Source organism: Furipterus horrens, unplaced genomic scaffold (assembly GCF_987537825.1).
Source record: "Furipterus horrens unplaced genomic scaffold, mFurHor1.1.pri manual_scaffold_11, whole genome shotgun sequence".
NCBI classification, from domain to species: Eukaryota; Metazoa; Chordata; class Mammalia; order Chiroptera; family Furipteridae; genus Furipterus; species Furipterus horrens.
This window is the reverse complement of record NW_028327181.1, coordinates 82,738,023-82,764,669: the sequence shown is the minus strand read 5'-3', so window position 1 is coordinate 82,764,669 and position 26,647 is coordinate 82,738,023. Positions and strand designations below refer to the sequence as shown.

The 26,647-nt window shown below is 40.9% G+C and overlaps 1 long non-coding RNA gene across 1 annotated transcript; it reads left to right on the top strand.

The window, feature by feature from the left end:
• The first annotated feature begins 256 nt into the window (after window positions 1-256).
• Window positions 257-17,903, top strand: LOC149998633 (uncharacterized). Its single transcript, XR_016507242.1, has 4 exons — window positions 257-345; window positions 10,810-10,881; window positions 11,714-11,788; window positions 17,790-17,903. It is a non-coding gene; the product is annotated as an uncharacterized LOC149998633 (long non-coding RNA).
• Window positions 17,904-26,647: the final 8,744 nt, after the last annotated feature.

Below are 26,647 nucleotides of genomic sequence, written 5' to 3'. Positions count from 1 at the left end.
CAAAATGTTAAGTTATGTAACCCTGTGCTAGAGAAATAAAGACCACTTAATGCAAGTTTTTTTCAAGTACTTACTGTTTTGTATCTAATGCACTGCATGTGTACGCATGAAAGCCTAGCTCATATGAGATATCTCCCACAGTGAGATTTATTTAATGCATAGAGGGAGTATTGAGGTTGTTTTATCATATATAAATTAGAATCACTGCCAAGAGATCTGAATTTTTTTTATTTTTTTGTTTTTTGCTTGTGTCTTCTTTTGAAGAAATCTTGGTGGCAATTCAATCAGAGAACTGAGCCCCGGGACATTTCAAACCTGGCATGGAATGAGGTTTTTACACACCTTGTAAGTGAAATAGAAGATAAATACATGTAAAAAGCTATGGGTAAACACATGATCCAGTGATTGGTGAGCTGGGTGTAAGCCCAGTTTGAACTCTGGGAAGTATGGCTTAAGAGCCATTCATTCTTCTCAAATGAGGAAACTAAGGTACAAAGAGGCCAAGGACTTGTCGGACTCATACGCAGGCTCTGCTTTCCCCAGCACTGACCTTCGGCGGGGGCGATAAAAGGCAGCAAGCAAGTATCATTCAAAGTAGCATCGTCCTGGCTATCCCAGCGGTGCTGCTGCTCTGACTTGTGAATGGTCCTTGAAATTCCACTTCTGAATTGAACTTAGATTCCTGCTCATGTGCAAAGTTTCTGACTGCGTAAATGTATGGAACATAGGACTGAAAGAGTTTCAGCTTAGCTCAGAGTTCTCCTCAACCATGGGTCTCTTAAACGATAAAGCAGGAAGTCTTCCTAAAAACCTGCCACAGGGCACATCTCTCCTCAATAACCCAGAATGTTATCTTTTTGAGAAAGTATGTAACTCTGAAGCGAATTGTCTGTGGCAATGGGAACCTTTGAGGTATGGGAAAATATGCTATTTATGTTAAGGTGTGCTGTGAAAAAATAGTCATAAAGAAAATACATCGCTGTAGCCTAATTCCAATTTCTTTCCTGACCACTCGTCAGTGGGAAGTGTGGGTTTTATCCCCTCGCAGCTCAAAAATTCTGTGATTTCTCAGTGATATGAGCAAAGCAGAATGCATATGTTCAGGGGCCTGAACAGGATTTTGAACTTATGGTGAAGATTGTCCCCTCCACCTGCCTTTGAAAAGACTGTCTTACCGTCTTATGGTTCAGAAATCCAATTTCCCACCGTTTCGGGTTAGATGCAGGTGTTCAGGGTGTGTCTGGCGCTGGACTGACAGTTCCTGCAGGTGTCCCATCTGTAGCAGCCTTCCTTTTCCCTGTTTAGTTTGCTGATCCCTAACTTGGGGAAAGAAGACTGAGGGTCAGTTTTCCTTTGGCGCGCGCATCAGAGCAGCAGGCTTCTGGGGTCCTCCCACCCAGAGGTCTCGGTAGTATGAGTACAATGTCATAAAGTCACCAGCTTTGCCAAGCATTGTGTAACACGGAGAGTTTCTTATAAGAACCTGAGTTTCACTATAGTTAGGAAGGCAGCACAGGAAGAAAAAAGGTTTCCTGGGCGCCATGCCCACTGTGTATCAGCACTGTCCTAAGTGCTGGGGGTACAAGGAAGAATTGGGCAGGGACTTTATCCCCAAGAAACTTTGATACTGGAAGGAGGAAGACGGATGTTGTTGGGAAGAACATAGGAGACCCACGCCAGCATCTCTGCAGCAGGGTAACGGGAGAGGAGGGAGACTAAGTGGGAAGTGGGGGGTGGGTTAGAAGAGATTCGTCATCCAGGAGGCACCAGCCTGCAGTTCTTCAGTTTCTGGGTTCATCTTAAACGACAAGAAAAGGTGTTAGAAATAAAAATACTCCTGTGATTTGCATAGAGCTGTACTGCTAGAACTAATTCACAGTTATTTTCAAAAGCTTGTCGCAATGCCATTAGTGTGTTCTGGAGGCTGGGCTCCTTTGTTTGGGGCCAAATCTCTGTTAGGGACAAGGCTAATTTGCTTCAGGAAACATCTGCCACAATAAGGTGTAAACTAAATTGCATCTTTTTCCAAAGGCAACTTGCCCAGGGAAGATGCCACCCCTCAAGTTGAGTCATTTGATCGTCTATACAATGTATTACTGGTGTTTTTATACGTTGAAACGATACTTTTCTCTGCATTAAACAAGTTTGTGACAAGTTTGAGGTAGACTTATGAACTGAATGAAACTTAAGCTTCAGAGCTCTTCACTTGCATGGGTGCCTTTCAAAGTTTTAGGAGGCGCACTAACAATTTTCATATTTCTAGTTTGGCATGTTTGTATTTGGATTTCCCAGAACAAATGATGCTCAAGCTCCACAAAATCTTGATTCACCCCTGGGGTTCAGGTAATTATAATTCAGTAAGTTTCTTGAATGAAGTCTTTTTTATTTTTAAGTATATTTTATTGATTATGTTGTTACCGTAGTCCCAATTTTTTTCCCTTTTGCTCCCCTCTGCCCGGTACCTCGCTTGCCCCAGTAATCCCACCCCCTTAGTTCATGTCCATGGATCTTGCATATAAGATCTTTGGTTTCACCATTTCCTATATTATTCTAAACTTCGCCCTGTCTATTTTGTACCAACCAATTATACTTCTTAATCCCTGCACCATTTCCCCATTTCTACTTCTTCCCCATCCCAGCTGATAACCCTCCAAATTATCCCCGTACCTATGATTCTGTTCCTATTCTGGTTTGCTTAGTTGAATTTTGTTTTTATTGTTTAGATTCAGTTGTTGATAGTTGTGAGTTTGTTGTCATTTTAATGTTCATAGTTTTGATCTTCTTTTTCTTAAATAAGTCCCTTTAACATTTCATATCATAATGGCTTGGTGATGATGAACTCCTTTAGCTTTATCTTTTCTGGGGAGCACTTTATCTGCCCTTCCATTCTAAGTGATAGCTTCGCTGGGTAGAGGAATCTAGGTTGTAGGTCCTTGCCTTTCATCACATTGAATACTTCTTGCCAGTCCCTTCCTGCCTGCCAAGTTTCTTTTGAGAAATCAACAGATAGTCTTATAGGCACCCCTTTGTAGATAACTACTTTTCTCTTGCTGCTCTTTAGTTTCTCTCTTTATCTTTCACCTTTGGCATTTTGATTATGATGTGTCTCGGTGTGGTCCTCTTTGGGTCTAGCTTGTTTGGGACTGTTTGTGCTTCCTGGACTTGTATGTCTATTTCCTTTGCCAAACTTGGGAAGTTTTCCTTCATTATATTTTCACATAAGCTTTCAATTTCTTGCTCTTGCTCTCCTGGCACCCCTATGGTTCAGATGTTGGCACGTTTAAAGTTGTCCCAGAGGTTCCTCAGCCTCTCCTCATTTTTTTCAATTCTTGTTTCCTCATTCTGTACTGGTTGACTGATGTTTCTTCCCTGTGTTCCAAATCATTGATTTGAACCCTGATTTCCTTCCCTTCAGCATTGGTTTTGTGTGGATTTTCCTTCATTTCACTTAGCATAGCCTTCACTTCTTCCCTTATGCGTTTGCCGTACACAAGAATGTCTGTCAAGCCTGTGAGCATCTTTATCACCAGCGTTTTGAACTCTGCATCTGCTAGGTTGGCTATCTCCTCATCTCTTAGGCTGGCTATCTCCTCATCGCTTATTTCTTCCACTGGAGCCTTGATCCGTTCCCCCTTTTGAGCCATACTTCTCTGTCTCCTCATCTTGACAGGCTCCTGTGTTTGTTTGCCTCTGTGTCTTAGATAGAGCTGTTGCTCCTGTTTGTTGCAAGGGGTGGAGCCTGAGGTATTCATCAGTACAGGGAGACCCGTTTCACCACGTTGTGATGCTGTATGTGGGAGAGGGGACAGAGAGGGAACAATGCCGCTTGCTCAGCACCTGCCCCTTTTCCAGGCACTTCTCCCACTTCTGTATGGGACTGGCGCCTCTCTAGCTGTTGCCCTGCCCATTGTGCCCTCAGTGAGTGGGTCTGCAGTCGTTCTAGGACAGTGGGGGCCCTTTAAACAAGCAGGCTCTGCTGAGAGACCAGCAGTTTCTTCCTCCACTCCAACCCCCACCGGTTTGCACAGTCAGAAGCAATGAGGCTTGATTTTCCCTGGTGCCGGGACCCTGAGCTGTGCAGTCTGGCCGGGAGCGCTCCCCAGGTGTCCCTCCCTGCTTTTTGAAATGTGTGACTGCGCTTTCTGCCGGCCTGCTGCTGCCACTGCTGTTGCTGCTGCTGCTGCCACCACCACACTGCGTCCTCTCCGCCCCAGCTCCACCCCTCCTACCTGTCTGGATGAGTATTTCTTCTTTATATCTTTGTTTGTTGGACTTCCATGCAGCTTGATTTTCTGCAACTTCTGGTTGTCTCTAGTTTTGAGGTAGTTGTCGTCCTTCTTAGTTGTGGAGAGAGATGCAGGGTGTCTGTCTAGGACTCCATCTTGGCCGGAAGTCGTTGAATGAAGTCATAATATTACTGTTAAACACTCAATGCACTGAGCCACACCAGCCATGGCTGATGGCTTGTTTTAAAAAATTCTTTTAGCCCTGGCTGGTGTGGCTCAGTGCACTGAGCGCCGGCTTGTGAACCAAAGTGTTGCCGGTTCGAATCCCTGTCAGGGCACAAACTTGGGTTGCAGGCCAAGTCCCCAGTAAGGGGCACACAAGAGGCAACCACACAGTGATGTTTCTCTCCCCCTCATTCTCCCTCCCTTCCCCTCTCTTTAAAAGTAAAATAAAATACTTTTAAAAATGCTTTTATCTCACTTCAGTGATTCTAACGATACAAGCTCCATGATTTTAGGAAACAAAGGACTCTACAATGCAGAAAGGCTGTACCTCATCCAGGTAGAGCGCATTCACATTCTGGCTTGTCCGTGGTACATCCATATTGTGCCAAGATCATAGGCACTGAGAGGATCTGAGAGGAAAATCCAAGCCTTATCCCTGTTGAATTATTGACCCCACTCTTGAGAATATCAGTGAGGTAAGTCAGGCCACACGCTGAAGGCAAATTGAGCATTGATCACAGAGACACCCTAATGCTCCCCTTCTCTACTAACCTTGATTGGGTTCCTTTAGATAGCTGTGGGCAACTAAAGGATGCCCTTTTTGGTATGGACTGGAATCTTGGCAGCTTATTCTTGGGTTCTGAAAGGCATAAACAAGACACTAAAAATAGCAGTGAGGAATCTGTCCTTTAGGATCATCCAGGGGGGGTCGTTTTATTTGTAATAGTACAAAGGTTTTGAGATTGTCAAACCCAGCAGCTTACGATGATACTTCTCTTTTTCCAACTGCATCTTAGTCTTCTCATTTATAAGAAGATATTTTCTTTCTCTCAAAAGCATAGTAATTCATCCTCTGCCCCATGTTTCTTTAACACTTACATTTATTAGGTGCTTATTATGTTTCAGGCAGTATACTTGGTACTTTTAATTATGATACAAGGAAGATATCGTGACTAAAGTTCTTAGAATGGTGCTTTCCACACAGTAAATGCTCATCACGTGTTACCTCAGGCTGTATCTCATTTTCCCAACAACTCTTGTGATGCAGGTATCATTATTCCCATTGGAACTCAGAGATGTTAAACAACTTACCTAGGCTTACACTGTTAATAAGTGGTAGAGCCACTTATGAGCTTTGCAAGGAATTTGCTATTCCTTTTGGCCATTATGAATAATGCTACTATGACAGTCCCATACCTAGGAATGTGTTTCTGTGGACATGTTTTTAATTCTCTTGGGTGCATACCTGGGAGTGAATTGCTGAGTCATATAGCAATTATACGTTTACCTTTTTTGAGGAAGTGCCAAACTGTTGTACACAGTGTCTTCACCATTTTGTATTCCCACCAACAGTGTGTGAGGATTTCAACTTCTCCACATCCTTGCCAGCGTTTGTTACTGTCTGTCTGTCTGGTTATAGCCATCTGAGTGAATGTAAGGTAGTATCTCATGGTATTTTTGATTTGTATTCGCCTGCTGACTTCAGACATTAAGCATCTTTTCATGTGCTTATTGGCCATTTGTATATCGTTTTTGGAGAAATGTCTCTTTAAATCTTTTGTCCATCTTAAAATTTGGTTATTACCTTTTTAATGAGTTGTAAGAGATCTTTACATATTCTGGATATTCTAAATATGAGCCTTTATCAAAGATACGAGTTGCAAATATTTTCTCCCATTCTTTGAGTGGTGTTTTCAGTTTTTTTAATATGTTTTATTGATTTTACTGTTACAGTTGTCCCAATTACTTTTCCTCTGCTTCCCTCCACCCTGTGACCCCCCTCCCTCCAGTTGTACCCCCCACTTAGTCCATGCCCATTAGTTGGGAATATAGTTCTTCTCAACATCTTCCTGTCTACTCCACTCCCTCCTACTATGCGTCTTAATTCCTGCATCATCTCCCTCCCTTTCCCCCTTCCCCCCTTCCCCCTTTCCGCTGACCTCCCCCCATAATGTTCCCCATACCTATCATTCTTTTCCCGCTCTCATTGCCTACTTAGTTTGCCTTTGTTTTGATTCCCTAGCTTCTGTTGTTGGTTGTTGTGATATAGTTTTCATTTTAATGTTCATAGTTTTGATCCTCCTTCTCCTAAACAAGTCCCTTTAGCATCTCATATAACAGTGGTTTGGATCTCATGAACTCCTTCAGTTTTACTTTGTCCTGGAAGCACTTTCTCTGCCCTTTCATTCTGAATGAGAGCTTCACTGGATAGAGTAATCTTGGTTGTAGGATTTTGCTTTTCATTTCTTTGAATATTTCTTGCCAGTCTCTTCTCGCCCTCAGAGTTCCTTTTGAGAAATCAGCTGATAGTCTAATTGGGACCCCTTTGTACGTAATTCTCTTCTTCTCTCTTGCGGCTTTTAAGACTCTCTCTTTATCTTTAATTTTTGACATTTTGATTATAATGTGTCTTGGTGTGGTTCTTCCAGAGTCCAGTTTTTTTGGAACTCTCTGTGCTTCCTGGACCTGTAAGTCTGTTTCCTTCCCCAAGTTAGGGAAGTTCTGCTTCATTATTTTTTCACATAATTTTTCAATTTCTAGTTCTTCTTCACCTTCTGGCAATCCTATAATTCAGATGTTTGCTCTCTTATAGCTGTCCCAGAGGTTTCTGAGCTCCTCCTCATTTTCCTCACTTTTTGTTTCCTCTTTCTGCATTTGTTGACTGTTTGTTCTGATTTGTTGATTTGATCCCTGGTTTTCCTTCCCTCGCCACTTGTTTCATGTGTGTCTTCATTCATTTCAGCAGGACTAGCCTTCATTCCTTCCCCATCTTGATTAAGTCCCGCTGTTATTTCTGTAAGCTGTCTTATAACTATAGCTCTGAACTGAGCCTCAGAAATGTTATCTATCAGTTCGTCCGTTAATTCATGTATTTGCTTTCTAGTCAGCTGCATGATTGAGATCTCTATCATTAACCCTGCCATCTTGGCAGGTTTTTGCTCCCTGGGCGGGGCTGTCACACCTTCTATGCTATAGGGGGTGGAGCCCCGTGCATTTGTCACTACCAGGCAACCTTTCTCACCACACTGTGGTGCTTTGCATGGGGGCAGGGGTGCAAGATGGATTCCTGCCGTTCCCTCTCCACTGAGAGACCGGGTGCCTTCTCCTCCGTCCCCACGCCCTCTGGGCCTCACAGTCCGAGGCAATGGGGTCTGCCTTCCCTGGCGTTGGAATCATGAGCTGACGGGTTTGGTCTGCAGCCAGGGGTGCTCCCAGGTGCTTCTTGCCTCCCCTTAAATACGGGTGTCTGTGCTTACTGCAGTCCCTCCGCCCATCGCTGTAGCTGCTGCCACCAGCACGGCTTGACCTCTCCGCCCAGGCTTCGCCTCTCCTACCTCTTCAGTCGAGCACCATTTGTTTATAACTTTATACCTTGGACTTCCATGTAGCTTTATTTTCTGGAACTTCTGGTTATTTCTGGTTTTGTGGTAGTTATAGTCCTTCTTAGTTGTGGAGGGAGACGGAGCATATCAGTCTAGGCCTCCATCTTGGCGGGAAGTCTGTGTTTTCATTTTCTTGATAGTGTCCTTTGAGGCACAAAATTTTTTTCATTTTTATAAAGTCTAATTTATCTATTTTTCCTTTGGTTGTGCTTTTAGTATCATATCTAAGAAACTGTTGGTCTAATCAAGGTCATAGACATTTATCCCTTGTTTTCTCCTAAGGATGTTACAACTTTAGCTCTTACATTAAGGTATTTGATTTATTTTGAGTTAATTTGTACATATGGTGTGAAGTGTAGGCAGATTTCAACTTCATTATTTTGCATGGGGATACACAGTTGTCCCAGCACCATTTGAAAAGACGGTTCTTTCCACATTGAATAGCTTTGGCACCCTTGTGGGAACTCAATAGACAACACATGTGAGGGTTCATTTCCGGACTGTCAATCCTGTTCCATTGATTGCTATGTCTAGCCTTATGCCAGTCCCACACTGTGATTGCTGTGGCTCTGAATTAGGTTTTGAAACCAGGCTGTGTGTGTCCTTCCACATTGTTCCTCTTTATCAAGATCGTTTTAGCTATTCTTGGTCCCTTGAGTTGTCATATGATTTTAAAAATCACTTGTCAATTTCTGGAAAGAAGTCAGTTGAAATTTTAATAGAGATTGCATTGAAACCATAAATTGATTTGGGGAGGAGGGTCATTTTAACAGTATCATCTTCCAATGCCAAACACATCATGTCTTTCCATTTGTTTACATCTTTTAAAAGTTTCTCTACACAATGTTTTGTAGTTTTTAGTATGTGAGTCATACACTTCTTTGGGTATTTCATTCTTTTTGATGCTGTTATAGCTGGAGTTTTTTTCTTTATTTCATTTCTGGATTATTCATTCCTAGTGTATAGAAATACAGCTAATTTTTGCATATTGGTCTTGTATCCTGCAACCTTGTTGAATTCATTTATTAGCTCTAATAGTTCTTTCCTAGATTCTCAGGAATGTGTCCCATGGTCTTCCAATTTCCTGAGCATATTTTGAAGCCCTTCAGAGTTTTTATGGATATCTCATTTCTCAGCTTTGATTTTTAAGTTTTTTTGTTAGGCTCTCTCTCTTTTTTTTTTTTTTTAAATTTGCACCAACTGTTATCTGTTGCCTCAGCGGCTGCCCTCTTAAAACATTTACCTGCAATTGTTTTCACAAAATTGCCCCTGAGGAGAGAGGCTTTTGGTGCTACCCAGCTCTCAGTCACGTCAAAGACAAACCTTTTAAGTGAGTCTTCAGGGAACTACCAGACAGTTCTTTGGGAATGAGATTGTATTCCATTCTGTTCCCTGTGGTACTGGGCATGTGGGCTGTTTTTCAATGTTACCCATGGGATGGAGAGCAAAGCTCTAAGAAGAATTAAAACAACACAGATCATTGATCTTACAGAAACCAATCACTTTTCTTGAATAAGTGTTCCCTGGATTCCTGCAAGTGTGCTGGTTAAATTTTCAGTTTAAAAACAATTGAGTCTTTTTTTTTCCAGTTGTATTTTTTGTTGCTTTTGTAGAAATGAATTTTCAGGTGTTCTTACTTCATAATTTTTACTAATTTGCCTACAACATGGTTTTAAACTTGACTATATGTTAGTTAAATATTTAATCGTGGGGGATGATTAGGAAACAGAAATAAAAACAGAAAATGTAATTTATCATTGAGGGTCTCCCAGATGGGTACATGAAATTTGAAAATCTATTTCTTTATTTAGTGGTCTCACAAGTAAGGTTAAATTACAAGTTATTTTAAACCCCTTTTCTTCATAGAAGTTAAACAGGCTTTGGAGTCAGAACTGGGTTCAATGCCACCTCTGCTTCTTACTAGCTTGATGACCTAGGACAAGCAATACAACCTCTCTGTGCCTCAGTTTTCTCATTTGTAAAATGGGGTAATAATAATATTTATCAGTAAGATTATTGTGAGGGTTACACTAACGATTCTTGAGAAGAGTTAACTTAAAAACAGACTTTCTTTTCTTTCTTATTTTTGTCTGTTTTGCTTGTTTTAAAGAGTCAAGAATAAAATTTATTTCAGCATTTGAAATACAAAATTTTGTCAAAAAACACATTTGTTCATTTTATTGAGATGTAGTTAAAATGTTATTTATTTATTAAACAAGCATTTATTAAATACCTAGAAAATTTTAGGCACTAACAGTCCAAGAAATTGACAAGTAAACAGGTGATTACATGAAATGTAAGGAAGCTTGTGATATAAGAATACACATGGGAGTATGTGATGAGAGTGTGGTTTTCACCAGTTCCTCTTAAGATTTATCCCTTCTTTGGCTCTAAAACCAAGGAGTTGGTCCTATTTTTATTTTTAACTGGGTGGTTTAAACTGGAATTTAAAAAACTTTCTGTAGATGAAGAAAAGCAACTTGAATTATGGAGGATGCCACAATAAGTATTTTCTGTAGAGCAACAGTTTCCTGTCAGCATAGTCACCTCTAGGGTTTTCCATCTGAAAGTTCTTTGGCATACTTTTTTCTTTGCTATCCGCTTATTTCTTCTTCTTCTTCTTCTTCTTCTTCTTCTTCTTCTTCTTCTTCTTCTTCTTCTTCTTCTTCTTCTTTTCTCCTTCTCCTTCTCCTTCTCCTTCTTCTCCTCCTTCTTCTTCTCCTTCTCCTTCTCCTTCTCCTTCTTCTTCTTCTTCTTCTTCTTCTTCTTCCACTTTTTCTTCCCCACTTTATCATTTAGAGACCTGGGTAGCTCCCCAACAAAGAATGTTTTACAGATTCTCTGGGTGATGTATTAGTAAAGACAGAAAATAATATTTTTTTAACCTTCTAGTTTTGTATGAAAAAAATGAATATAAACTTTCGGGGCAATTATTGAAAATGCAGATAATTTTTATTCTATTGCATTTTTTTCAGAATCCTCAGCCATAACCCTTTGAGAAGTCTTGATGATCCCTATCTTTTTAATTTGCCAGCATTAAAATATCTGTAAGTATTGCGACAATCTCTTGGTTCGTGAGATGATTTCTGCTCCTTTCTACTTTCGTCAAAGAGTTAGCATTTTGCATTTTGACTAAAAAGTCATAATTTAAATTATAACTGGTTTATTGCATAAAAGTTATTTGCACAGTAGCCCTGGCTGGTGTGGCTCAGTGGATTGAGCGCTGGCCTGCGAACCAAAGTGCAGCCAGCTCTATTCCCAGTCAGGGCACGTGCCTGGGTTGAGGGCCAGGTCCCCTGTTGGGGAAGCATGAGAGGCAGCCACACATTGATGTTTCTCTCCCTTTCTTCCCCTCTCTCTAAAAATAAATTTAAAAATATTTTTAAAAATAAAAAATAAATAAAATATCTTTCCCTATTGAAAAAAACAAAGTTATTGGCGCAGAAAAATGATTAAGAGAGAAAGCAGGTGGACAAGGCAGCCAGCAGAGAAAGGGAGCGCTGTTAAAGAACACACACTGATATGTAACTTGAGAAGCATGTAGAAATACCATTGATCTCAGAAAGGAAAAAGGAATAACTTGTACATTATGTATTTTTTAAAGAGTAATGAAGTGGTGGATGCTACTGAGAATTAGAAGTAGAATAATGGCTAAAAAAAAGTAGCTTGTACTGTTCACCGACATCATTAATTTGATGATGCAAATAAATTTAAATTTCTTCAAGAAGAGCTCTCTGAAATTATTATCCACAGCAAGTAAACTTTCGAGCTGGCTTGACAGAGAAGCCAAAACTGAAGTAAGCAGATATTAAGTGCCCTTTCAAGTACAGAACTTTGTCTTTGGGTTCATTTGATGCATGTTTGGACTTTCTCCTTCAGGGACCTGGGGAAAACAGATGTGTCACTCACAACAGTTGAGCGCATCCTCGCGCTAAACACTAATTTGGAAAAACTGTAAGTTGATTTTTCTTATATTTATTTTCACTTAGTTGTTCTTTTAGGAGGTTTGCCTTATTATTTTCTTAAGTCAGATTCTTATTTAATAAAATTCACTATTTTAAAGTATACAGTTCAGTGAGTTTTGAGAAATGTGTATTTATGTGCCACCATGATATTTGAGATACAGAATACTTTCATCATACCTAAAAGGCTCCTCATGATTTTTTGCACTCAGTTCCTCCTCCCACCATTAGTCCCTGGCAAGTACCAATTTGATTTTTGTCACGATAGTCTTGCCTTTTCCAGAGTCTCTTATAAATGAAATCATGTAAAGTGTAGCCTTTTGGGTTGGCTTCTTTCAGTTAGCATAATCCTTTTGGAATTCATTCATGTTATTGCATCTATGAGTAGTTCATTGCTTTTTATTGCCGTGTAATTTTCCAGTTGTGTGAAGATACCAGTCTGTTTAAGCGGTCATCAGTTAATGGATGTTTGCGTTGTTTCTACTTTTTTTTGGCCCTTCCGTTCTAAATGATAGCTTTGCTGGATAGAGTAATCTTGGTTTCGGTCCTTGTTTCTCATCACTTTGAATACTTCTTGCCAGTCCCTTCTTGCCTGCAAAGTATCTTCTGAGAAATCAGCTGATAGGCTTAAAGGAACTCCTCTGTAGGTAACTCTCTGCTTTTTTCTTGCAGCTTTTAAGATTCTCTCTCTACCTTTACCATTTAGCATTTTAATGATGGCGTATCTTGGTGTGGTCCTCTTTGGGTCCGACTTATTTGGGACTCTCTGTGCTTCCCGGACTTGTATGTCTATTTCCTTTGCCAGATTAGGGAAGTTTACTTTCATTATTTTTTCAAATAGACTTCCTTGCTCTTCCTCTTCTGCTTCTGGCATCCCTATGATTCGGATGTTGGTACTTTTGGAGGTGTCCCAGAGTTTTCTTATTCTCTCCTCATTTTTTTAACTTCCATATTTCTTCATTCTCTTCTGGATGACTGTTGATTTCTTCCTTATGTTCCAAATCATTGATTTGCACCCTGGCTTCCTTCCCTTCACTGTTGATTCCCTGTGGATTTTTCTTTATTCCACTTAGTGTAGCCTTCCTTTCTTCCCTTATGCTTTTGCAGTACTCAGTGAGTTCTCTGAGCATCCTTATCAGCAGTGTTTTTGAAATCTGCATCAGATAGGTTGGCTATCTCCATTTTGTTTAGTTCTTTTCCTGGAGTTTTGTTCTGTTCTTTCATTTGCGCCATATTCCTTTGTTTCCTCAACCAGGCAGCCTCCCTGTGTTTGTTTCTGTGTACGAGGTAGAGCTGCTTTGACTCCCTGTCTTAGCACATCTGTTAAGTTGTATGGGGTGGAGCTTTGGGTATTTGCCAGGGCGGGGCAACCCGTTTCACCACTCTGTGGCTCTGTTTGTGGAGGAGGGGTCAGAGAGAGGACAATGCCACTGCCTGGCTTCTGGAGGCTTGCTCGGCACTCACCCTGCTTCCAGTCACTTCACCCACTGGCACCCCTCTAGCTGTTACACTGGTGGTGGTTCCCAGAGTGGGTGGGTTTGAGTGCATTCTAGAACTGTGGGGGCCCTCTAAGCAGACTCGCTTGAGTGACAAGTGGTTTCTTCCGCCACCCCAACCCACACTGGTTTTTATAGCCAGAAGGTATTATGCTTTATTTTTCTGGTGTTGGCGCCCTGGGCTGTGTGGTCTGGCCTTGGATTGGGATCACTCGATCTTTATGCACCACACATGAATGTAGGACTGCCTGTTCTGCCAGCCATTGGTGCCTCCTCACCAGCACCACACAGTGTCCTTTCCGCCCCGGCTCCATCCCTCATACCCGTCTGGACGAATATGGCTCCTTTAAATCATTGGTTGTCGGACTTCCATGCAGTTCGATTTTCTGACCGTTCTGGGTGTTTTTTGTTTTGAGGATAGTTGTGATATTTCTTATGCTCGTGCAAGGGGCTGCTGAAGCATGTCTGCCTATACCTGCAACTTGACTGAAGTCCTTTCTCTGGTTTCTTAAGATGGAAGCCGCAGAAGCTGAGTATTGCTTTAGCAACATCCCACGTGTTGACATCTCATGTTTTCTGTTTCAGTCAGTTCAAAATAGTTTCTAATCTCCCTTATGAATTTTTTCTTTGACCCATAGGGTTATTCAGAAGCATGTTTTTTAGTTGTCAAAACTGTGGACTTTTTTTTTATAGATCTGTTAATTTCTGATTTACTTTCACTGTTGTTAGAGAACATATATTGAATAACTAAAATCCTTTTTAAATTATTGAAACTGACTTTATAGCCAGTAAATTCTGGTAATAGGCCAGAATATGGTCTATTTTGGCAAATCTTATGCATCCACTTGAAAAAAGTGTACATCCTGCTGATTTGGGGAGGAGCGTCTTACACACATCATGTAGGTGGATAGTGTTCTTCTAGTCTTCTATATCCTTGTTGATTTTCTATCTACTTGCTCTATCAATCACTGAAAGAAAAATGTTAAAGTATCCAATTATAAGTGTGGATTTGTTCGTTTCTCCTGGTCATTCTCACTTTCCTTCATCTATGTTTAAGCTCTGTTATCAGGTGTATAAGTTTCTAGGTAATGTCTTCATTATTTGACATATTTATTTTGATGAAATATAGTCTCCTTCATCCCTGGTAATATGCTTTGACATTGACTTTGTCTTATGGAAATATCTCCACTCCAGCTTTCTTTTGGTTAGTGTTAGCATAGTATATTTTCTATCCTTTTAACCTATGTGTATCTTTCTATTGAAGTTGGTTCTTGTAGACACATAAAGATGGCTTTTCCTTTTTTTATCTAGTGTGATAACTGTGTTAGACCATTTCCAATTAATGTAATGATTGATGCAATTACATTGAAATCTACTGTCTTGCTATTTGTTTTTTATTTGTCCCATCTGTTTGCCTGTTGTTGTTTTCTTTTCATTTGTGCTTTTGGATTGAATACATTTGAGTATTTTGTTTTCTTTGTGGGCTAAAAAGCTATAGCTCAGATTTTGTTATTTCAGTGATTGCTTTATGGTTTATAGTATGCATCTTTACCTTCTCACAATCTCTCTTCCAATGATATTTTATGGTTTCATCAATGGTATAAGAACCTTGCAATAGTGTACTTCCATTTGTCCCTCCTGGCCTCTGTGCTGTTGCTTTCAATACACTTTACTTTTACTTACATTATAAACACCACATTATATTTTGTGTTTAAATAATCAATTATCTGTAAAGATACTTAAATAATAAGAAAAATCTTACATATTAACCTAAGTCATTACCAATTCAAGTGTCCTTCAGAATTCGTAATAATCTGTATTTCCATCTGGTAACAGTTTTCTTTTGCTGAAAACGACCTCCTTTAACATTTCTTACAGTGCAGATCTACTAGTGGAGAATTCTTTCAGCTTTTGGATGTCTGAGAGTATCTTGCTTTTGTTTTTGAAAGGTCATGGGTAGACATGTCTAGCTTGATAGTTGTTGGGTCCCCTTCCCCACTTCACTACCTCAAATATATATATATATTTTTTGGCACTGGGAGTTTTGGCTTACATTATTGCCAACAAAAAAAATCTACTGTAATTTTTATCTTTGTTCCTCTTATATAGTGGTTTTATTTTCCCCCTTGGATTGATTTTAATATTTTCTCTTTATTGCTGGTTTTGAGCAATTTGATTATGATGTGCTTCAGTATAGTTTTGGGCATAATTCTTGTGCATGGAGTTCACTGGCCTTCTTGGACATGTGAGTGTTCGGTGTTCACCAATGGGAACGATTTGGGGCTATTTATGCAGACTTTTATGTCTCCCCCCTTTCATGGACTCTAAGCACACATACATTAGGCCACCTGAAGTTGTTGCCCAGCTCCCTGTGGCTCTGTTCATCTTTGTTGTTGGTTGTTTCTCTTGGCGTTTCATTTTGTATAGTTTGTATTGCTACATTGTAAAGTCACCGGTCTTTTCTTCCTCTGCAGTGTCTAATACGCCAGTAACCCTACCCAGTGTCTTTTTCTTGTTCTTTTCGGGTTTTATATTTATGTAGGCATTTATTGCATCTTTCCCCCATTACCATTTATCCCCCCTCCAGTGTCTTTTTCATTTAGACACTGTAGTTTTTAATCTCCAGCTTCTTGGAGCAGGCACTATTCCTAACAGTGGGTGATATCCAGTTATTCTTCTCTCTGATCCTTTCATGTGGTTCTTTTCCTGGGCTCAAGCAACTCTTCACACACAGGCACCATCCAGTACCTTGTTGAATACTCAAGAGATCTCTCTGCATATCCCCAGAGTGCTTGTCTGTGTACTTCTTTTCTTTCCTAGTATTCTGCTTTGTGCATTCCAGTCACCTTGGTTTCCCCAACTCTCATATCCATTCCTTAGGGAGTTAACTAGTCTCTGTGGGTTTTTTTCTTCCTTACATCATGACCTGGAAGCTCAGAGCAGTAAGCTAGAACAATGCATCAGAGGGCTTACTTAATTTGTTTCCTATCTCTTGGGAGTCACTGTCCTTCATTACCTGAATTTCAATTTCTTGAGAACTGTTGTTACATATATTTTGTCTGGTTTTTAAATTGTTTTAGGCAGGAGGTCAAATTGATCCCATCTTGGTCTAAAGCCAGTTATATTCTCCCCCCTGCCTCAATAATATTTTTTAAGTCTGTTTTGTTTTGATCCAGAATCTAATCAAAGATCAGGCATCGCATGTCTTGTCTTCGTTTCCTTTAATCTAAAATATTTATCTACCCTTTTTATTTTCTGTCTCTTATGACACTGGCATTTTGGATGTGTCTAAGATTGTTGTCTTATGAATGAATTGTCCCATAGTCTGGATTTGTCTGTTTGCTCATGATTAGATTCAAAGTAAAATATTTTGGAAGGAATACTACATAAGTGATATATCCTTTCTACCTCATCATTTTAAGTGGCTTATAATGCTAAATTTGATCTTTTGGTGAACATGGTATTTTCCAGATCCCTCCATTGTAAAGTTATTTTTTCCTTGGTAATTAATAAATAATCTGTTGAATGTTGCTTTAAGATCAGCGAACATTCTCCTCTCAACTTTTTACCCAATTGTGCCTCAGTAATAATTTGTGTCTGATCGATTACTACATTGGTGGTTACAAAGTGACACTATTTTTCTAATTTTATTATTCCTACTACATTTATTAGCTGGAATTATTCTATAAATAATAGTTTACCTATTTTCTTTTTGAGTATTATTGTGAACTCATGGGCTCTTCTTTAAATTAATTATGTTATACCTTATTATCATTATTCTTTTGAATGTTCATATTGCCTAGATTTGCCCAATGCAATCTGCTACTATTTAACCACGTAATGTTTTTCTTTATGCCCAGAGTAACTTCTAATACATTTACCACTCACAATTAGGGATTTATAAGTTAGGGACTTATCCAGAGCCTTCTTAGAAGATTTCCCCCTCCTAGTGTACTCTCCACCCAAAGTGAGACTTCTGGGCTGGGAGAAGGAGATACATCTGAATTATAACTACAGATCAGTGTCACCGATTCTAGTGCCTATCACCTTTAGTCTAGGCATACCATACCCGCTGCCATTCTTACTCTTCTGTCCTCCCCTCTATTTATTGACAATATTCAAGAGAGCAAATGGCTGCCCTGGCTGGTGTGGCTCAGTGAGTTGGAGAGTCTTCCTGTAAACCAAAGGGTCGCGGGTTCCATTTCCAGCCAGCCTAGGGTTTCGCTGAGGGTCCCGGTTAGTTTCTCTCTCACATAGATGTTTCTCTCTCTCTCTCTCTCTCCCTCCCTTCCCTTCTCTCTAAAATCAATAAGCACGTTCCCCAGTGAGGATTACCAAAAGAATAACCGATGGCCAGCTGATGCCCCCCAAACTGTTCAGGTGGGAAGCCCCCACAACGCTTCTTTGCACAGCCCTCTGGTAGCCGCTGCCCACCTCTTCTACCTGCTCAAATAGCTTTTCTGCCAATAATTTAATTTTCTGCCTTTCCCTTTATAGGATCCTCCCTCATAATTTGGCCTGCTGCCTCTGCAAATTCAGAGAGAACATTGAGAGGGTCAGCCAGAGAGTGAAATTACACTGCCCCGCTGACTGTCTGACACACACAACTTGTGGTGAGTCTGAATTGCCCAGTGGTAAATTCTTTCATTTTCATTTTATTTGTTTTAATTTTTGATTGATGATGATAAGTTGTTTTCCTTTGAAAATACCTTTCGAAGGTTCGTTGTTGTTGCTGTTTTTGTTTTTTTCTTTCTTTTTTAAAATTGTTGTTCTATTACAGTTGTCCCAGTGATGGTAAGTTTTTAAACAAATAAGGTCACCGTGTTATTTTTATTCATTCATCCAGAGTTTAACTCCCTATATTTCTGAGAATCGCTTCCTTGCTAAAAGTGAGACGCAGGAAAAAGAGAAAGGAAGGGGGCAGGGGATTAACAGCAATGAGCACACAGTGCGTGCGGTGCTCAGCTGGCGCTTTCCGTCCAAATGAGAACCTGTTGGTCAGTGGCACAGCCTGTAAACTGGCTCTGGATGCGTTAGGCCTCGTCTGTCCTTTGCCTCGTTGGACGGGTAGAGCTATGTTTTTATTTTGTTTGTTTTGCAATTTTATAAAAAGAGTACGAGTGATTGTATTTTATGAAAATTCTATTTGGGATCTGAATTTCTGGTTTTATTATCAGAAGCGACTACCAAATCCTTCTAATGGGTGGGAGGGCTCTTGTATTCTTAGACTGTCCAACTCTGAACTTGCTCTGAAGCGCACGGTTTTCTATCCACCAAACACTTGGGTGCTTTTAAGTATTTTTCTACAAATTAGGCTTATTCACACCATCTGATAACTTCCAAAATGTGCTTTCATGCCCAGATAGTGTGAATGTGGGTCTCTGGCAGTGATCTGGGGCACATCATAAATAATAACACTGTGCTACTTATATTAAGAGAGTGTGGCTCATTTTTCAAAAACAAGTTTTTGGCCTATTATATTACTCTCTTCTACCCCAAAGGTGGGCAGAGCAGGCATTTTAATCTCCTTTAACAGGAGAGTAAAAACAAGGTTAGAGAGTGTTAAGTGCTGTCACCTAGTACTCAGATCTCTGGCTTTCCTTTTGGGGCTCCACAAGCTCCCCACTTTGGGACCCTCAACTCCTTCTCTGACCCTCAGCTTCCACAACAATACTTTCATTCTTCTGGAATGGAAACCCAGTTGTACAATGATACACTTGACCTTCATGCAGTCAGAAGCTTTGGATGGTTCCCCAAGTAAAGCTGAAAATGTAAGAAAAGACATGAAAGGAAAGCAAAGTAGGCATCTGACAACAGTTGCCTTTTCCCTTCTGTATATTAGGACCCCAAAGTATTATTCCATAGATGTATTGAACATTCCACAGTGGCACACAACCTGCCAAGTCTCTTAACCCACATTCCAGATGCGTGCCTAAATTTAAGCACAGAGCAGGAGTGGACATAGAGTTATTTTTCTGTATAGAGCCTTTTGTTCTGGGGGCAGGGATGTGTAGAAGCAATGACCAAAGTAATGCTTTGATGGGTAAGTGGAGAAGGGCATGTCCAGATGAAGACCTGTTAGCCGTGGGTTTTAATCACGCTCACCTGTGATGGAGGCAAGAACACGAGCACACGAAGAGGCGGAGCGGGGAAGCCTCATGCTCCCTCTGCATCTGAGCAGGACAGGGTGGGGACCATGAACGTGAGGAATCGCAGTAGATCTGCAGCGAGTGTAACTGAGTGGGGTCTTCCAGCCTTGGTTTTTCTTCAGTACCTGACAACTGGCCCTTGGGGATCAAGGGAATCATCCTAAATATGGTTACTCTATTTCATGCTGTGGAACGCCCTTTAAAAACATACCTTTTCTCCTTTTGTTGTGTTGCCAATCGGGTTTAAGTTGGGGTTTATTTTTCTCCTCTCTGAACAACATTCCGATATTTGCTGATTCCCAACTTATTTGACTGGCATGTAGGGCTTTGGACTGACAAAAAGCTGTCCCATGAGTCCTTCATGATCAAAAATGGTCTCTTCTTTTTTGACAGATGAACCACATTTAAAAAATCCAAAAGGCTCCTTCATGAGAGGGTTACAAGGCAATAAGAATGCGGGCAGTGAGCTGACAATTCAGCCAGAGGAGGTCTCCTTGGGCCAAAAGGAAAAGAAATTGTTAGCCATTCTGGGTAAGCAGCTAGACTTTAATGATAACAGTGATGTCATTAGTGCACTACAGTACAGACTGCCTTATTTCTCGGAGATTAAAAAGCAGGTATAGAATCAATGTTATTACCATTCATTAAACTCCCTTTTTCAAATGTACAAGATGGAGGTATGCCCTTGAGTCATTTGAAAAACAACAGAGGGACCCTTCTTAAACCTAAATTTTACAATTCAAGTTACAAAAATAAATGGAGGAAACTATTTTTTTGGAACAGATTTAGTAAAAGATTTGCTCAGGGAACCAGAAAAAGAAGAGGTCTCCAAGCCAGAGGACATGAACAAATGGGCAAATGGAAAGACAGGAGCCCAGGGTGAAGAGGAAGAGGAGGAGCCACGTAAGGTAAGGACAGCTCCTGAGGCACGAGGCCTGGACAGTGAGTTAGTGAGGACGTGCCATGAAAGCACTGAGGTAGGAAGACCAGAGGCACCCACACTGTCTCTTGTCTTAGCCATGTGACTTTGGCCAAGACCCATGACAGTGATCTTCTACTTTGCTCATTTAGACAGTGGTGCCACTGTTCCTAGGGTAGACACCAAGAGGACCTAACACACAAGATAAATAAATTGCACAAGAAAATGCTAATACTATGATTGCATAACACATTAGATACGATATGCTCTTTAAGAACCTACATGAGAGGGAACCCCCCAAAACCCAGAATTGTCTTCTGGAGGGCGGGCCCCTTGTAGTACAGGTTTCCTCCACTAGGGGAGTATTCTAGGAACCCATCTGTAAGAGTGTACCAGCTGGTTTTGTTGTGAGAGGGTGTGTTAGGCATCAGTGAATTTTTTTTGGAAGACTCTTTCAACATATTTGATGGGTGATTTACAAGTGCGCCTGCGCACACCTTGCTGAGTGTTCAGCCGTTCTGGACACAAACGGCATGACCCCCACACCCCACCCTCCCTATTCACCCAGTCTTGCCCTGAGTGACTTTTTGTGTTTCCCTGGATGAAAAATTCCTCAAGGGGATTTGTTTTGCCAATGTGGAATCAGTGAAACAAAAAAACAGCAGAAGCACTAAATGGCATCAAAATTGACAAGTTCAAAAACCGTTTTGAGCAGTGGAAAAAAATGTCTCAATAGGTGTATTGCATCAAATAGAGAGTACTGTAAAGGGGACTGAAGTTTAAGCATGTAAGGATAAACACACAATATTTTTTAAATAAATTCTGGGGGTTTTGGGGTCTCTCCTCGTAAGCCATTCACCTGAAAGAGTGGGATTTTAGAGTAGTAGTTAAGAATAGTTAGCTATTCTTTAGCACAGGCTTAAGAATAGTTAATTTTTATCTTTTCCATCTCTTTGGTTTGTTTTTTAAAATTATTGCTTGTTTTTCTCTTTTAAGGTCATCAGAAATGTGCCAAGATATGGCTATAAGGAGATACTCCTGTTAGCCTCTCCTGTTATCGTAGTGGCGACAGGCTTAACTGCAATCTTCTGTCTCATTATGGTAAGACAACGAACTGTTCGTTCAGCTTCCCAGAATACATTCTGTCTTTAGCATAGAGTCAGAACCCACAAACTGAAAATCAAAGCCACTTTCCCACCTACTCCTCCTTGATATTTTTCTTTAGTCATGAATGCTGAGATATGCTTTATTATTTTATTACACATTATATTCCAGAGATTTTTAAAGGAAGCCCACTCCCAGAGATTGTGTGGAACTGAAATCAAGATAACAAGCCACTGTACTATTTTGAGAACTTATACTAGGCCAGAGTAGACATGACAGCAAAATTTCTTCAACTCAGAATGGATGATGTTGATTTGATGTATTACCAATTACTCTCTTTCTACCATTGATTTCTTGTTGGCTGAACTGAGGAGAGATTTAGACTCTCCACCCTCATAAAGTTATGTCACCCTGGTCAAAAGGACATGGCTAAAAGATAAAAGTGTGATCTTGTCAATTGATTAGATTTACTTAGCGGTTTTCTTCTCCAGTGTGTAAAAAGCATGGTGTAAATAGGTTCAGTTAAAACATAGCAAACTAAATCCTGTATCAGGCCTCTCTAAAGCATGTCGTATTTATACTCACCTCTTCCTGGAGCTTGCCTGTGTGCCTTTTCTTCAATTACACAATGGCTTGTTTTCCCAACAGGTAGGAGCTAATATTAAAAGTGATATAATTAGCTGACAATCTTGACTACCCTACTAATCCAACCTAATACCTTGTTTACATTTTCAATGGTCATGGCAGCCCCCCACCAAAACCTAGCCACACCATGCCCATTTCTACTTTTGTTCGTGCCTTTGCCCATCTAAAATTCCCTTATTTTGCTCTGCCTCTGCTGCAAGTCCTGTGAATCTCTCAAAAGCCAGCTCAAATTCCTATTTCAGCCCTGCTAGTCCTCCTTCTTCTGTGAGATTTATCACCCTTTCAGGGCGTGGGCAGTAGTGAGGCATTCCCCTGCCATGAGAACTTAAAAATATGGTAAGTAAGTTTTTAAAAGGCAGCTCCCCAAGAGAGAAATACCAAGGTCAACACATCATGGAGCAGAGCAGAGATGTGTACGGACCAAATGGCCTCCTGGTCTACCAGACTTGAGAAATACCTGGCTGGATGTGTAACTGCTAAAGAAAACATGTCTATTTGCAGGAGGGTTGGTCAGCAATAAAAGCTCAGAACAGGTGAGGGAGAGTCTGACATGGGCATTGCCCATCCTAGCAGTGCCTAAGAGTAGAGATGGCACCTCAGGCAGCAGACGTGGAGAGTCCGGCCCACTAGCCAGGCTGTGCCTGTTGGGGAGATGCATGGATCCAGCTAATGCAGTCTTTTCCTTTAAACACGGGATTCAGCTGATTCCTATTGTTCTAATTCTGTTCTCACCAAGTAGCCTTCTGACTGTGCTTCTGAGTGTATTTCCCTGATCGTGTAGACACAGGTGTTGTCTGTGGAACAGATGTAATTCTCACTGTCAGGCCGTAATCTTGGCCTTCTGATTTTTTATTAGCACTGCAGTATTGACGAGGTGAGACTACCCCGATCGGAAGAAGTGAGCCCTCTCTTGGTGAAGAGTCTGACTTCTGAGCCTAGGGGCTGGGGACTAGCATGGGGGCGGCTTGCCAAGGTCTCTGGGAAGAAGTCATTGGCCAGTGCCCAGACAATACCCTCTCCCTCTCTAGTGAGCATATGGCCTTTGCTTTTTTGGATTTTCTATAAACTCCTATAATGCATTTAATTTCTATGGAGTTTAATCTCGCATTTGTGTTTATTTATGTGGTTTCATTATTTCCTCTCCCCAGTTAGATGATAAGCTTTTTGAGGATGGTTTGCCTGACTGTTCTGTCTCCTTAAAGACCACAACACTGAGAAATATTTGAAATTTTGAAATTCAACGAAAACCACTGAAACTATGAAGATATTTAATATCAAAGGACTTCCATAAATCAACAGGGAGAAAACAAACAAACAAGGGGAGAAGAGGGCAAGGGCTGTGCGGAGCAGGATGTGTGTTGATTTTCTGTCACCCTATCTGCCGATCATCTCACGGCTTATGGGGTATGGGTTTTGTTAGCGAGGCCTTTGTTACCTCATGGCATGAAAGTGGTCTCTGATATTGTCTTTTAGTCCTTTTTATAATATTTCTTTTATTCATAATTTAAAAAAGAAATCTGTCTAGTATTGGTTTTGTTTTTAGTGTGGTTGACTGTTTTCCCCCTACGTGAAGATTTAATTGTTTTAAAATCTTTTATTGAATGACTCATTCTTTCTTTCCTGGTCTAAAAAGCTCTCTTTGGACTCTAGTCTGTTGATCTAGTTATCTTTTTTTGTACCAGTGACAGTATCACTATGTAATTCCAATTTCTTTATAACATATTTTGATGTCTGGTAGGGTAAGCTGCTGCTTTTTTATCTTCTTTTTCATACATTTTGTAGCTATTCCTGCATATTTTCTCTGCCAAATACCAGCTGGCCAGGTTTTGTTTAAAAACTCTCTTGGAATTTGAATAGATTGCATTACATCGGTAGGTTCATTTGAAGGGAACTGACATCTTCACAACAACTAGGAACACGGTATCTTCACGTCGTGTATTCTTCCTAATGTCCTTCAGAAGAATTTTAATGTTTTGATCACGTAGGTCTTACGCATTTTTTGTTAAGTCCGTTTCTAGGTACTTGATGCATTTTTATTGATGTTGCAAGTGGGATCTTTCTTTCATTTTTTAATTAGTCTTTTGTGGTACGTGGGAAAACTCTTGAGGTTTGCGTATTAATCATTTGATTTTGGATTTACTTACTGAATTGCCATTTTACTTGACATTAAAATTCTAGTCGATGCTCTTGCACTTTTAGGTTTGGCATCATCTCCTATGCACATGCGTTTTGTCTCTTTCCAATACTTCACTTTTCTTATTAAATTGATTAGGACCTCCTCAACAATGATGAATAGTAACAGTAATAACAGGCATCCTACTCTTGTTCTTGAACTTAAAACAAAGCTGCTGCGTTGTTTCCGGTAGATACTTTTAGTTTCTTTTTCTACTTCTAAGAGCTTTTATTAGGGACTAACTGCTGAATGTTATCCAAAGCAGCCAATGAAACGCATTGCCAGCTCCCTGCAAGATCCTAACTTAGGGACTATGGAAGAAGAGTCAAAGGATATTCAACAAATTCCTGTCCTCAAGAAAGTTATCACCTTACTTAGAAGGGAACAAATAAAGATTTAGAGAGAGTGGTCATTGTGATGAATAATTGTGATGTCGCTTTCTTCCTAAAACAGTCCTGTGCCAAAAGAACACCCGCGGACAATGATGGAGGAAAGCCAAGGTAAATATTAGTCTGACAGTTTCCAAAGTAGGAGTTTACAACTAGAGGAGCTTCTTCCTGGAGGTGGCCTGAGGTGACCTCTGAAAATGGTGCGCTACTCATTTGACCCAGAAAACCCCACAAAATCATGCAAATCAAGAGTTTTAAATATTCATGTTCACTTTGAGAACACTTGGGAAACTGCCAGGCCAAAAGGGTATGCATATCTGAAAAGCCACCAAGCAGCTAAAGGATGTCACTTTGCAGAAGCAATATGTGCCATTCTGTCCTTACAATGGTGGAGTTGGTAGGAGTGCCCAGGCCAAAGACTGGGGCTGGGTGCAGGTTGGTGCCCCCAAAAGAGTGCTGCGTTTTTGCTGCACATGCTTAAAACTGCAGAGAGCAGTGCTGAACTTAAGGGTTGGGGTGCAGACTCTCTGGGCATTGAGCACATCCAGGTGAGCAAAGCTCCCAAGATGCAGCGCAGAGCTTACGGCGCTCATGGTGGATTAACCCCCACAAGGGCTCTCAGGCCTGCCGCACTGAGATGCTCCTCCCTGAAAAAGAGCAGCTTGGTCCTGAACCAGAAGAGGAAGATGCATAGAAAATAAAAGAAAAATAAAAAGTCCCATAAGGAACTGAAGAAAGAAAGACTTGAAAGTAAATTTATCATAAAATAAATGCTTAGAAAAGTTTAAAAAAAAAAAAGAAAAAGAAAAGAAAGAACTAGAGGAGAACTTAGAACTCTACCTCAGTCTCATTTTACAGTGAGGAAACCGCTAAGTTTGGAAACAACACTTGTTCACTCTGGTGCTTTGCCTGGACTTTGCAAAATGAGCTCCGTAACCAAAGCTGACAGAGTGTGTGACTGGCACAGATGCATCTGCTGCCACTGGTCCTTTAAGGAAACAGGGAACAAAGGGGGAGGTCTTGGTTATACTTGTTCCTGCCGGTGGTGGAAGCTCTGGGGGAGGGATAGGAAAAGCCACGTGGCCTTAGGGTAAAGGCTCTGGTCTCCTTCAAGGCTGACGAAAGGTAGACTATGTGAGTCCTTCCTGTAAGGTGGCAGAAAAATTTCCCTTCCCGTCCTCCTGGTTTTCAGGCCCCTACTCTCTCTATTCCCTTTATCCCAACTTCATAGAGTTTTAACTGGGCAAGACCTTACGCAGTAGTTTGTCTTTTTTTAATAATAAGGAAACAGAGAGGAGGAAGGGAAATATCTTGCTCCATGGCCACACTGCTAGTGAGTGTCAGAAAGAAGATGGTGCCTTTCCAGCTGGGGCCTCTCCATTGATCACCCCGTGCTTGGGCTGTGAGCTACACTTTATGTCAGAACTCAGTACGCACGCACCGCACAGACATAAGTCGTTTCTAAAACAGACTCATTATGCACTCTGATTTTTTTCTATTCTGTTTCGTCAAAAAGAATATTTTGTATTCTAGTGCTGGTTGTGACTTGTAAACTGACTTCACAACTCACTCGGCAGTGACAGCCTGCAGTATGAAAGTCAGCACGCTAGCTAACTTAGCTAACTGCTATTTGGACTCAGGCATTTAGTTGTGTGATTTAACTTATAGGATAAAGCAGCTAGAAAGTTGAAAGCACCTTCTTACCCTCAGCCCCACCCCCAGCAAAGGGTGCATGTGGGACTAAGTCTAAATGGGACGGATGTGAAATGCTTCTGGAGAGAGCAAACTGCTTCTGCCCAGTGTGACTGTGCATCCCCACCCCACCCCCCACCCCAATGCACCTCAGGGCGCTTGACCAAGGGCCAGGACAGTGAGTAGGGCTGAAAATCCCGCCTGTACTCCATGCCAGACCACACACAGAGGTCACCCCAGAGACATGGCAGGGACATTTTAAAGAGACACAGAGAACCCCTGGA